General features: G+C 39.9%; 1 long non-coding RNA gene across 1 annotated transcript; it reads left to right on the top strand.

Moving 5' to 3' along the window:
• The first annotated feature begins 317 nt into the window (after window positions 1–317).
• LOC308094649 lies at window positions 318–11,547 on the top strand. The gene is made up of 5 exons (XR_013933972.1): window positions 318–1,034; window positions 6,806–6,838; window positions 6,932–6,999; window positions 7,934–7,993; window positions 9,968–11,547. It is a non-coding gene; the product is annotated as an uncharacterized lncRNA (long non-coding RNA).
• The last annotated feature ends 2,009 nt before the right edge of the window (window positions 11,548–13,556 follow it).

Genomic DNA, 13,556 nt, shown 5'->3' with positions numbered 1-13,556 from the left:
TGATATTCTTTTGACCCAAAATTTATTTTTTTGCCTTTTCGGACGAATATTTTCGGTGGCTGAGTTTTGGGTGCATCCTTAAATAGGATCCTATAGTCAGGTGAGGTGAGGTGAGTTAGGCTCTTAATCTTCTACATTCTTTTCTACTGATGAAGCATCAGGTTGATGTGTTTAGGAATCCAGTATAACAACATGTCTCTCTGTCTCTCCTCCCAGCTCATCACCTTATAGAAACCCGATTATTATCTGGTATCGGTTCATACCTGACGCTGTGTGTCTGCTGGTTCATACCTGACTCTGTGTGTCTACTGGTTCATACCTGACTCTGTGTGTCTACTGGTTCATACCTGACTCTGTGTGTCTGCTGGTTCATACTGACGCTGTGTGTCTACTGGTTCATACCTGACTCTGTGTGTCTACTGGTTCATACCTGACTCTGTGTGTCTGCTGGTTCATACTGACTCTGTGTGTCTACTGGTTCATACCTGACTCTGTGTGTCTACTGGTTCATACCTGACTCTGTGTGTCTACTGGTTCATACCTGACTCTGTGTGTCTACTGGTTCATACTGACTCTGTGTGTCTGCTGGTTCATACCTGACTCTGTGTGTCTGCTGGTTCATACCTAGCCTCGATCTCCAGGCTTTTATTTTCCTTTGCGTTTTGCTAAAAAATACGAGCCTGGACCAGGGTGTTGACGTTCCTGGCATAGGAAGTGGGAGTCAACCTTTCATTTCCCCAACCAACCAGAGTGCAGTGGGCGTCACTCCAAATGTTGTGACGTCAGGGCTCACGGCCCACGGATTCTCTCTCCCGAGATTTTGAACCCGCCCCTCTAGACCAGATATCAGACGCGCTAGGGCAGCCTAGTTCATACCTGACGTTGTGCAACACATTCAACATTAACACTTCTACAGACGAGGTTCAACATTAACACTTCTACAGACGAGGTTCAACATTAACACTTCTACAGACGAGGTTCAACATTAACACTTCTACAGACGAGGACGGTGGACTCATCAGGACGTGTGACCGGTAAGGGCTGAAGCCACAAACCAAACACATGTGATGGTAAAAAAGAGGGGAAATACCAATTAAAAGGTCTTTATTGTATTGGCTAATGCAGAGGCAAGAACGCCTTGCACCGACTAAACGTTTAGTCACCATGATGAAGGCTGTCTGCTGCGTACGTGCACCACACATATATATATATATATATATATATATATATGTATGCATTAGCCAATACAATAAAGGCTTTTTATTTTTGCTGTGTAACTTTATCACCCAATTGTACCAAAGAACACCTTGGTTTGGAATTTTACTCTTTGCCAAAAAGACGCTTCTTTTTCTTTCTTTTTTTTCCTCCAACACATGATGGTGTTATATTGTAAAATACATTGTATTAACTTATTTAATAATATTGTAAAAAGTTAAACTATTTGCGTCTGAGATGTAGTGAAGTAGAAGTAAGTACAAAGTTATCAAGAAAATAAATAAAATTAAATACTCGAGTAAAAGTGCGTCAAGTACAGTAGGCTACAGTACAGAGTAAATGTATACTTAGTTACTAAAGTACTCAAAAGTTTTACTTAAGTAAAAGTATCAATACTGCAATGTAGAAGTACTCTGTTACAAGTAAAAGTCCAGAATTCTACATTTACTTGAGTAAAAGTACAAAAGTATTGGTATCAAAATGTACTTAAAGTACCAAAAGTAAAAGTAGTAAAATGTTTGAAAATAGCAGATCTACAAGCTCACAACGTGTCGCAATGCGACGCGTTGTGAGCTTGTAGATCTGCTATTTTCAAATAGCCTAGGCATGAAATAAGGCTAAAGTGGTTATTGTATTTTTTATAATGTCATAATTTATATCTACAAAGTAACTAGTAACTAAAGTTTCCAAATAATCGTAGTGGAGTAAAAGTACAATATTTGCCTCAGAGATGTTAGCCTGGTAAACCCTCCCTCCGGAAATCTCATTTCTATTTGATTCCTGGAGTGAGTCTGGCATGAACCGCCTCTCTGCAATATTGGCTGTGTATGCCAAACGGCCGCGCCTATCAGCGTCGTCGCTCATTGTTCTGTGATTGACAGCTTACGTTGGCCAATCAGGTGGCGAGTTCGAGTGAGCCCAAAACACGAACGGCAGCCATCTTTTTCTTGTGCGGCCAATTCTCCGCTATTTTTTTACTTCAAAAAGCTCTCTAACTTCTATTTTGAGGCACGGAATTTACTTATAAGATATCGTTTGGATAGAATTTAGTTGTTTAACTTCATATATGTGGTCAATTAATCATGACAAAGCCTATTTAAAAAAAGATAATTAGAGAACCGGTAGGGGCGGGCAGTGACACCATTGTACCCGAAAAAGGCAACCCATTTTGGGTATGGCTGTCTCAAAAGTCCCGTCGCGTCACATTAAGACTGGTGAACTGCTGAATGGCTGAAGGGGAAAAATTATCATTGGCTGAAGGGGTTGTCAGTCAACGGTATTACTCCCGCCCAACTCCAGCACAGCCAATATTGCAGACAGGCGGATCAGGCCAGACTCACTCCTGAAATGAAATGGAATTGAGATTTCCGGAGGGAGGGTTTACCAGGCTACAGAGATGTAGTGGAGTAGAAGTAAAAGTATGGACAATTGGAAATACTCCAGTAAAGTAAAAGTACCTCAAAATTGTACTTAAGTACAGTACTTAAGTAAATGTACTTAGTTACTTTACACCACTGTGAATGACGTGGAGCTACGGCAGGGACAAAGGCTGGCAGCGTTCCAGAACAATTTGCATCATGTCAACCCTCCAGCCTGTTTCATACAAGAGCCTCAAGTGAAGTGGTCTTGTTGTGGCATTTTAAAACTTTGAGGAGATCTCATGAGGCCCCCTGACTGTTTGAAACCCTATGTGGGATTTTTTTAAAGGGCCTTGAATGATTGGAAAGCTGTTTATTTATATGTATTTAAAAACAAACTGTGTGTGTGACTGTGTGGGGCCCCAGGCGGCCACCGAACCTTGCCTACAGCAAAGCACGGCCCTGGCCTGTGTGCGTGTGCGTGTGTGTGTGTGTGTGTGTGTGTGTGTGTGTGTGTTTGTGTGTGTGTGTGTGTGTGTGTGTGTGTGTGTGTGTGTGTGTGTGTGTGTGTGTGTGTGTGTGTGTGTGTGTGTGTGTGTGTGTGCTTGCGTTTTTATTGTCTCCGCCAGGCATGGCGAGAGAGTATGATTTGCCCCCTGTCCGTCCGTGTGTGTGTGTGTCTGTCCGTGTGTCCGTCCGTCCGTCCGTCCATCCGTCCGTCCGTCCTGTCTGTGTGTTAGCAGCTAATCTCAGGCACCGTTGGCCCGGTCGCTGCGAAACTGTGCACACCCACTCCCTGGATGCCAATTCAGAACCTCTGCCCCACATTTTTCACATGGGCCTGTTATAGCGCCACCTGGAGGCCGATGTGTGCAAAACCCATCTTTTCCTACTACTCCTACAGCTTTTAACTAAACGTCATGCAAATCGGTACACAGTATCTCTATAGTCATGTGATCAACCCGGATCTGTTCAATTTCCCATATTCCATCCTCATTGGCTAAGGTTGGCTTCCAAAGATTGCAGGATTGGTGAGTTTTGAACAAACTGCCTCAAATCATGAACGCAGCTTGCCATTTCCATAAAATTGCACACGCACATTCCCACTAGGCCGAGGAAGAAATGCCACTTAAAACTTTTCAAATCGGCCTCATGGTGGCGCTATAACAGGCCGATTTGCATTTTTAACTATAACTGCACCGATCTGCGTGAAACTTTGCACGCACACTCCCTAGAAGCCAAGGAAAAACATATGCACTGCATTTTTCACATCTGCTTTTTACAGCGCCACCAGGAGGCCGACTTATGTCAAATACATGTTTGGATATTAATCCTTCAGATTTTATCCAAACATCACGCAAATGGGTACACAGTATCTCTATAGTCATGTGATCAAGACGCATCTGTCCGATATTTCATATTCCATCCTGATTGGCTAAGGTTGGCTTCCAAAGTTTGCAGGATTGGTCCGTTTTGAACAAAATGTCTCAAATCATGAACGCGGCGTGCGATTTCCCTGAAAATGTGCACGCACATTCCCACTAGGCCGTGGAAGAAATGCCACCCTTTTCACATTGCCCTGTTATAGCGCCACCAGCAGGTCTACTTTAGCAAAACACATTTTTGGAACAAAATGCCTCAAATCATGAATGCATGCACATTCCCACTAGGCCGAGGAAGAAATGCCACCCTTTTCACATTGGCCTATTATAGCGCCACCAGGAGGCCACAATAACCTACCTGACCTGGCGGAGACCTGTGCTCCGAGGAGCACAAGGTTTAATTTGTGTCAGTGCTGCTTGCTTGCGTGTGTTTTTAATTCGTGTCGGTGTGTGAGCGTGTGTGCTTGTGTGACGCATTTGTTTGTTTTCACTTGCTTCATTCACGTTGGTGAGGAACTTGTGAGGAACAAGTACACCATATTACAAAGCACATTAGAGATGTGTCAAGATGGTCAGAGTTTGCTGTGCTCTGTGCAACATTTATCCATCTGTTGTCCCTTCAGAATAGCATGGGTTTCAGTAACATTGTGTAGCACAGCAATGTACATCACGAATTTGAATGATGTCGTTTTTTATCATTGGCTGCCGTTCATTTGTTTCATTGTGCAATTAATAAAACAAAAAAACTGGTGGCAGTGAAATACATGGCTTTTCTTTGCTTTTTAATATTGTAATGAGGTAATAATGTATGAGTCATGACAGTCCAATAACAATCTCATATACACAGATGGTTAATATTCTGTAGATATATTTTTCAGTTTTTCTGTTATGTTATCAGGAGGTCTTGCACGCTGGTAACATAGGTGTCAAAATCAGACATATTCTTTGATTATTGATTGTGTTTGGCCATGTTTACTATTAGAAACGTTACTGCAATACTACTTGTTTTCTGCACTGAAAAAAATAGGGTTACAAAATCGTGGGATAAAAATTTAAAATATATATATATTTTTAAAGGGCTTGTTTTTAACTAACGGAAGTCACTTTCAGTTCAGCACAGCTGAGGTGTGTGTCTCTGTCCAGCTGACGCTCGTTGACACTCGTTAATGTTACTTGCATCAAGGCAATTATGTTGTGTTTCTGCAGATTCTGAACAGTTATTTCTTATACAAATGTTGTCTTTGTTTTTGTTTTGTTTTGTTTTGAGTATTGATTGATGTTTTGTTATTGTTTGTTTTAGAATATTATAAGGGTAGGCATTATAAGCTACAGCTTCAACCTACACCTTTTCGGTCCAAGAATATATTTTTTTCTTTGGAAATGTTTGCTGTTCTCTTAGGACCGAAATAAACTATTCATTCATTCATTATAATGAAGATTTATATGTTTCCCTGGCACAAAAGGGGGAAATAATAACACCAAAAACAAAATGAACAAATATTGGTATCAGTATCGGCTAAACTGTTATTTTAAACATCGGTATCGGCCAAGAATTTCCGTATCGGTGTATCGGTTTATTTCCCATGCTCAATAAAGTGGCCCAAGTGTAATGTGCAGCTATCGTTTCGGGCATGCGACTATCATCATCATCATCATCAGTGCCAGATAATAGATTATTATATAAAGAGGTCATAACAGACATTCTGTATTGTTTTGTTTATGGTTACAAAACCCTGAAAAATATTGTAACAGTGATGTTTTAAACTGGAATCAGACTACATAATATTTTCTTTCACAATGGTACCATATCAGATTATGCAATTATATTATATTATATATTATATTATAGTGCCATATATAGAATCCTCAACTGAATAGCGGAAATAAAAACATAAATGGTCTTTACCAGAGTAATGAATAGTTCCTGTGTGTATTCCTGTGATCCTGCATTGTGACATTGAGCTATGTTCCACACATGTGGAAAATATCTATTTATTAAAACAATGATTATGAAGAATTTTGAAATTAATATGTTTTACAACTATGATAAAATGAGCGTCACGCTTGGCACAGACATGTGCAGAGCAAGTTCTGTCAGGGAACTCAGTGCAACCATAAAAAGTGATAAACCAATTTAAAAAATACTCAATAAAAGTAAACACAGGGCAAGAAATATCAGTCAAAGAAAGTGCATAGTGCAGAGTACAAGAGTTATTGCACATTCACTTTTCACTGTCATTTAACAGTCTGATAGCCTGTGGGAATTGGCAGCCGACCATTGGACCGCCTCAGCTCCACGTTCACATCCACTCATCCAATCAACTCCTTTCATTCTCCACCACCCCAGCTAGCACCTGTCTCACCCTCCACCACCCCAGCTAGCACCTGTCTCACCCTCCACCACCCCAGCTAGCACCTGTCGTTTTGGATCTGCTGTTTATGTACTATGGGGGGGATTAGGAGTCCATATGGTTGGGAAATGCTCTTTATCAGAGTACCTAAAATCAGATCCAATTAATCGCCAAACCATAATAAATATATTGCTCATTTTATACTCAATAAAATATCTTATCTTCATGAGTTGTCCTTTATCAATTCATGAGTTTTCCTGACTGAACTAACATGGGATTCATAGGATGTGTTATCAAAATGTCTGCCAGTGCCTAGTAATTATTGTAGTATTATAATATTAAATATTAAAGAAAAAGGTAAAGGTAGTAAATATTTATATCAGTACAACAATATTACAATAAATACAAGATAAAGATATATATAAGATATGATTCTTTGACTGTCTGTGTGGTTCATCTAAACTTACATAATATATGTTCTATATGTATGTTCTGACAGGAAAAGGTGCCATCACTGAAAACACACTTCTTGGTGAGAAATTGATTATTAAAACCGAAATAAAAGTCTATAGTTTACTTGTGCAGTTGGTGGTTCATCAAAATGTACAAATATATGTCATTGCAGCTCAGAAGAAGGCTGATCTGAACGCTAAATTTGAAAAACTATGGCTGCATCATCAAACCAACAGACAGGTGAGTAAGATGAGTAAGATGATGTGTCTGACATTAGTAATCTTACATTAGTAATTGTTTTTTATCCATGTGTCAGACATTAGTAATATGGTGAATAGTTGTTTTTTAATCCATGTATCAGACATTAATCAATCTGGGAACCCATCGCCAAATAAAAAGGAAAAACAGCGCCCTCTGCTGTTTTTTACTTATTCATTTGGCTCTGGGTGGTCGAGCTGAATGGACGACCCGTGCTCAAGGAAACCGGGGTTTTTGGTCTGCCCTCAGCCGTCCACTTCCGGTGGTGCGCTTATGTTTTCATTCCCACTAACAATATTTCTCCACGGAACACTAACACCACTTCTCCCAAAGAACATGGATCGTTTTGGTTATAAGCCCACTTGTTTCTATGATGAAAGAGCAAGTTAAAATGACTATCTTTCCGTGGTTTTGTCTGCTCCGAGGACGCTATTGTTAAATGAGTTTCGGTTTGTTTTCAGTGGGAAGCGAGCGCAGACAGTAAATCCCGGCCACTACATTTGATTGTGTAAAGCGCGGCCTGCTTCCTGATCTGAAGGCACCCCCGCTTGTGAGCTAACGCGCACACGTTCTGAACGGGGCTCCCGACAGATTCAGTAGCGTAGCTCTGAATCTGTTCTTGAGAGATTAGACATTAATGAACTGATGAATAGTTGTCTTTTAGAGAGTAGATATACCCAGGGCCACCGCTAAGCACATGCACATCACACACTGTGGGTAAAGCACCATGTTCCCAAATGGGAACCACAATGAGCCAATCATCTTATTAATCATAAATGATTGAATATTTAAAATGAGATGAAGCACAACTACAAAAGGAACAATTATATCATGATATATTGTAGATTAAAATGTAACCTCAGCTACGGTCATTCTTCAGTCATATAAGGATTTATTGTGTCTACTTTGTCTCCAGGCTATGCTTCACGTCCAGCAGTATGTCATTGGAGCACAAACAGAGAGGACTTTATAGAACGTGAGTCCATGGTGGTTTAGTGTGTGTGTGTGTGTGTGTGTGTGTGTGTGTGTGTGTGTGTGTGTGTGTGTGTGTGTGTGTGTGTGTGTGTGTGTGTGTGTGTGTGTGTGTGTGTGTGTGTGTGCTTTATCTGACTGCACTGGCAGTGTTTATGTCCTTTGTACATCTTGTACTGCTGTTTATGTATGTGGACATAAATAAATATTTCAAATGTGTGTGTGTGTGTGTGTGTGTGTGTGTGTGTGTGTGTGTGTGTGTGTGTGTGTGTGTGTGTGTGTGTGTGTGTGTGTGTGTGTGTGTGTGTGTGTGTGGGGTGGTTTAGGCCCCCTTTACACGACAACGGTCTCTAGAGAAAACGTCAAAATAAAATATCAGATGTGCCGTCCTTTTACACTGGAACAGCTGTTTTGGGGCTTGAATCTGCAATTAAAGGAGGAGTTCACCCAAAAAATTACTTATTTTCTATCAATTGCACACCCTATGAAGCCTTGAATCCATGGATTCTTTTTTGTTTTTGTCGCATTCCTAAACTAATAATTTGATTCCCGTCTCCTACCGGCTAATGTATCCGGTAGGAGACACAAAGTAGATTATTTGCGTCTCCTACCGGAAATACACACGGTCATCAAATTATTGTCTTAGGAATGCCACAAAAACAAAAATAAATCCATGAAATCAAGGCTTCATGGGGTGTGTAATTGATAGAAAATAAGTCATTTTTTGGGTGAACTCCTCCTTTAAGTGAAACCACCTTCCAGGGTGGAAATCTTTGAAAACGTGCAGCCTCGCGTCTCCATCTAAACGTGCAATACAGGGGAATCCGCAAAACTGTTGCCAAATTCAGTGAGAGAAATAAGCAGCCAGTTCTATAAAAACAAGCCCAAAAGAAGCGACTAGGTTATCATTGAAAATGTCTTTGGGTGGGTGATAAAACTGGCCTTAATGCGGCAAACTAACATCCACCACCCAAAATGTTTTTTAGTCTGTATGTAGAGTCTGTGAGTAGACTGTGAGTAGACACTTTGTAGACTCAAGTAGAGCCTGAATACAGTCTTTGTAGACAGTAGACTCTTTGTAGACTCCAGCAGCTTCATGTTGTTGTGATCACGTGATCTCTGGGTGTCTCTTCTTGGATGATCATTCAGACTGTAGAACAGCGCCCTCTATAGTAAAACCACTGAAAACACCAGTGGTGTAAAGTAACGAAGTACATTTACTCAAGTACTGTATTTGCACAGAGACGCTATAGGGTTCATGTGGTTAAAACGTTCACTCTGGTGTCCCTAGTTTATACGTGTCGTTATAAGTGAACAGTGGTGGAAAGTAACTAAGTACATTTACTCAAGTACTGTACTTGAGTACAGTTTTGAGGTATCTTTTTTTACTTTACTGGAGTATTTGCAATTGTCTATACTTTTACTTCTACTCCACTACATCTCAGAGACAAATATTGTACTTTTACTCCACTACAATTATTTGAAAACTTGAGTTACTTTGTAGATTTAGATTATTATATTATAAAACATACATTAACCACTTTAGCCCTATTTCATACCTAGGCTATTTGAAAATAGCAGATCTACAAGCTCACAACGTGTCACATCACAACGAGTTGTGAGCCTGTAGATCTGCTATTTTCAACCATTTTAGTATTTTTACTTTTGGTACTTTAAGTACATTTTGATACCAACACTTTTGTACTTTTACTCAAGTAAAATTTTTATTCCGGACTTTTACTTGTAACAGAGTTCTACACTGCAGTAGACTATTGATACTTTTACTTAAGTAAAACATTTGAGTACTTTTTCCACCACTGGAAAACACACATGAGGACTTGTGTGAAAATGTTTTAAATGATTTATTATTTTAATGTGTTTAAACATGTTGGTGTATATATTAATAACATGTCCAGAATACAGTCATCAGGTAGAAAGTGTTTCAGTTGTGATATTTTATCATGTGTTTTTCTCACAGATTCCTCTCCTCTGTCATTGGACCCAAACACAGTGAATGAGGAACTCATCCTGTCAGAGAACAACAGGAAGGTGACTTATACAGGACGAGCCCCCCAACGTTATGCTGATCATCCACAGAGATTTACCCTTAGGTCTAATGTGTTGAGTAGAGAGAGTCTGTCTGATACTTGTTACTTTGAAGTTGAATGGAGTGGAGTGTATGTTGAGATAGCAGTCAGTTATAAAGACATCAACAGAAAGGAGTTGGAGCTATCAGGCTTTGGAGAGACTCGCATGTCCTGGGGGTTACGGTGCGATGGTTCTGTTGGTGCTGAACGCTACGTGTTCCTTCACAACAACATTTATAAAGTAGTGTCAGTACCTGCTCCCTCCACAGGGGGGGGCAGGTTGGGGGTGTTAGTAATTCAGAGAGAAGGTACTGTGCGTTTCTATGAGATTCATGGAAACAGAATGGAGCTTCTTCATACAGTAAGAACCTTCCTCGACAGAGGACCTCTCTATGCAGGGATATGTGCTGTTAGAGCTACTGCAGAGGTGTGTGAGATCTGGTAAACATGTTTAAACTCTTAAACCCTCCAGTGGTGGAAAGTAACTAAGTACATTTACTTAAGTACTGTACTTATGAAATACAGTACAATTTTGAGGTATATATACTTTACTTGAGTATTTCCAATTTTCAGTACTTTTACTCCCCTACATCTCAGAGGCAAATATTGCACTTTTACTCCACTACAATTATTAGAAAACTTTAGTTAGTGTGGCAACCAGACTATAGTAATCCATACACTTTATTATTAGTGTGGTTGCCCTAACAGGGCAACCAGACTATAGTTAGTGTGGTTGCCCTAACAGGGCAACCAGACTATAGTACTTGAACTTTATTATTTCTAGATAAACAATACTTCGGGCTGCTACTCCTCCCACAGTTTTATCCCCCAATGTCGTGCCATATGTCAAAATGACCGGCTTCACCGGGAATCGTGTGCTTGTATTTTGCTAAGAGATTGGTTGCATAGTTTTATTGATATTGATTTATTAGTGCATTAAATTTCCCCATCCACTTTAATGGAAAAGTGAAAAAACTCAAATTCAAGTATTTTTTTCTCAGAAACCGTAAGAGCTAGAGTTACCAGATTTGGAGGGGAGGTTCATAATTTTCTCCGAAATTATCAAAAAAATAATTACACCAGTCAGCCTCATGGTGGCGCTATAATAGCCCCCTTTACGTTTTGGCCTATAAATCTTGAACCGTAGGTCGTAAAATAAAAGGCTTCCTTGGGTCACGACGCATCTCCCCATATAGGCCACGCCCATTTGCGTCAGGATAGATTTTCCGCCATTTTGAATTTTCTTCAAAACACACTTTTTGCTCCTTTTCCTAAAAAGTTTGTCCAAATCTCACACAAATCGGTACAGGTCATCTATGGACCCATGCAATAAATATATCCAAACGGCATTTTGATAGTCCTTACCGTTCGTCCGTAATTGGCTTCCAAAGTTAGTGGGAGGGGCCCGTTTTACCAAAAATGCCAAATATCACGAACAAAACGTCCAATCGATCCCAAATTTAAATCACATGTCGAGGGTGGTTTACTCAACAAATCACCAAAAGCATTTCCACTTTGATCCATAGGGGGCGCCACAACTGCGCAAAACGTAACCGTTTGATGCAAAAACATGATTTTTGGGGGGATCACTCCTCTCAAAATGAAAAGCAGGTGATCTGAGGAGTTACAGGACGATGTCATTGGCCCGCTACATTTGTGGGAGGGGCCTATTTATTTAGTGGGAGGGGCCTATTTCTTACAATCAAAACGCCATGTATCACGAACGCAGGATCCAATCAGCACCAAATTCGAATGGCACGTTGCGCGGCCTCCGACGGTATTCCTCCAAGCGTATTCCTCAAGTCCCGGCGGCGGCGACCTGCGACCGGCGTCGGCGCAACCACACTTTGCAATTGCCCTGAATTGCGACGCGTCTAGTTGTTTTCAATGTCACCTTTTCTTCAGAAAATCCTGCCAACTACATCACATGGCCTGTTCCTTGGAGGAGTTGATGCAAGAAGGAGTTTCAGTTCCTACATTGACAATAGTTTTATGAAAAGTCATAAAAATTAAGTCATGCAATAGGCTAGTTTAAACAAAATGCCATACAGTACTGTTGTTAAAATAATAAAGTTATTATACAATGCCATAATACTTTGTACTTGTTAGACTAAATTGTTCACAGCACATGAACTTCCTGTTTTTAATTCTTTATTGGTGGTTGTTGGAATAAATACATGAAATGGAAGTGGTTGGATTCAATTTATGTAATTTGTTATCCCTGAGTCACCAGAATAGCTCAAAACAAAACATGGGCTCAACCTATAATTGATCATTGATATGCTGCATGTATAAAGCGGTATTTTCTCAAACTTAATTCAGCTAATATAAAATGAGCTGTGGTCATAATACGGCACTGATTGAGAAACTAGTTGAAAACTTTATAGCCATAATTGTTTTAATGTAACAGTCCAAAGTGACAAATGTACTTGATTTAACATAACCTTGTTACTCTTGGTTGATTAGAACTGCTATAGGCTACTCAAACTAATGAATGACTATGGTATGTCAATAACAGATATATGACAAAGTGTAAATCTGGGTAAAAATGTTACACCAGATGGTTTTAAACAATAACCTAAATCTCAGTTGTGTCATAATAAACCCTGATCATCAGTGGGTCCTACTGTAGATTCAGTCAGTCATTCTGTCAGGGAGAGGTGTTTACCGTGTTTTGACCTGCCACCTCTTCTGTGTGTTCTCCACCTCAACTTCAAATAGTGTTGAGGCATTTGATAGATGTTTTATTGTGTCCCTACAGGGGTTTGAACCTTTTCGGTTTATAAACCGTTTGAGCCACGCTGGCATACAAGCTGTCAATGAAGTGAAATCTATAGGGTTTAAATGTTCCCAACAGTCATCTTGAACCACAAACTAACACATTCCTTAAGTTGTGCTACAGAGGTATAGAAACTATCACTGACAAGATTTAGATGCAGAAAATGTTCCCAGTTCCCACTGGTGGTTTCAAACCACTAACTCTATATTATAAAGCATCACAGAAGCATGGAAGACACAGGTGACAACATATTTATAAAAATGTTGGATGGTGATGATTGATCTGTAGTTGTAGCCTACAGAGGAACTGATTTTTTCATCGTATCCACAATGTCACTTGGGCATCTAAAAGCTTTTATTTTCATCAAAATTAACCATAATTGAACGTGCTTTGATATTCTCATTCTGGCAAGCTCTTCAGTTAAGTAGAGCCAGTGCAAACTTAGAAAAAAACATATGAGGCTGAGGTTTTTAACTCTCAACCTCTTGCTTTGAAAAGCACATATTTGACCACTGCATTGCGGATTTTGCCTCGTCTTACTGTCTTACATGCTTTGTAATGTTTGTAATTTAGTATAGATATCGCACTTTAACATCCAAATCTGCTATTGCCCAGGTGTGAATGATGATTCCCACTTGATTTTAAATTGGAGGGGCATGGCCATATGTTTGTTTAGCATAGATAACGCCCCATCTTCACTA

The sequence above is a fragment of the Gymnoscopelus braueri genome, assembly GCF_963280865.1.
Source record: "Gymnoscopelus braueri genome assembly, chromosome: 11".
Lineage (NCBI taxonomy): Eukaryota > Metazoa > Chordata > Actinopteri > Myctophiformes > Myctophidae > Gymnoscopelus > Gymnoscopelus braueri.
This window is presented reverse-complemented; position numbering and strand designations above follow the sequence as displayed.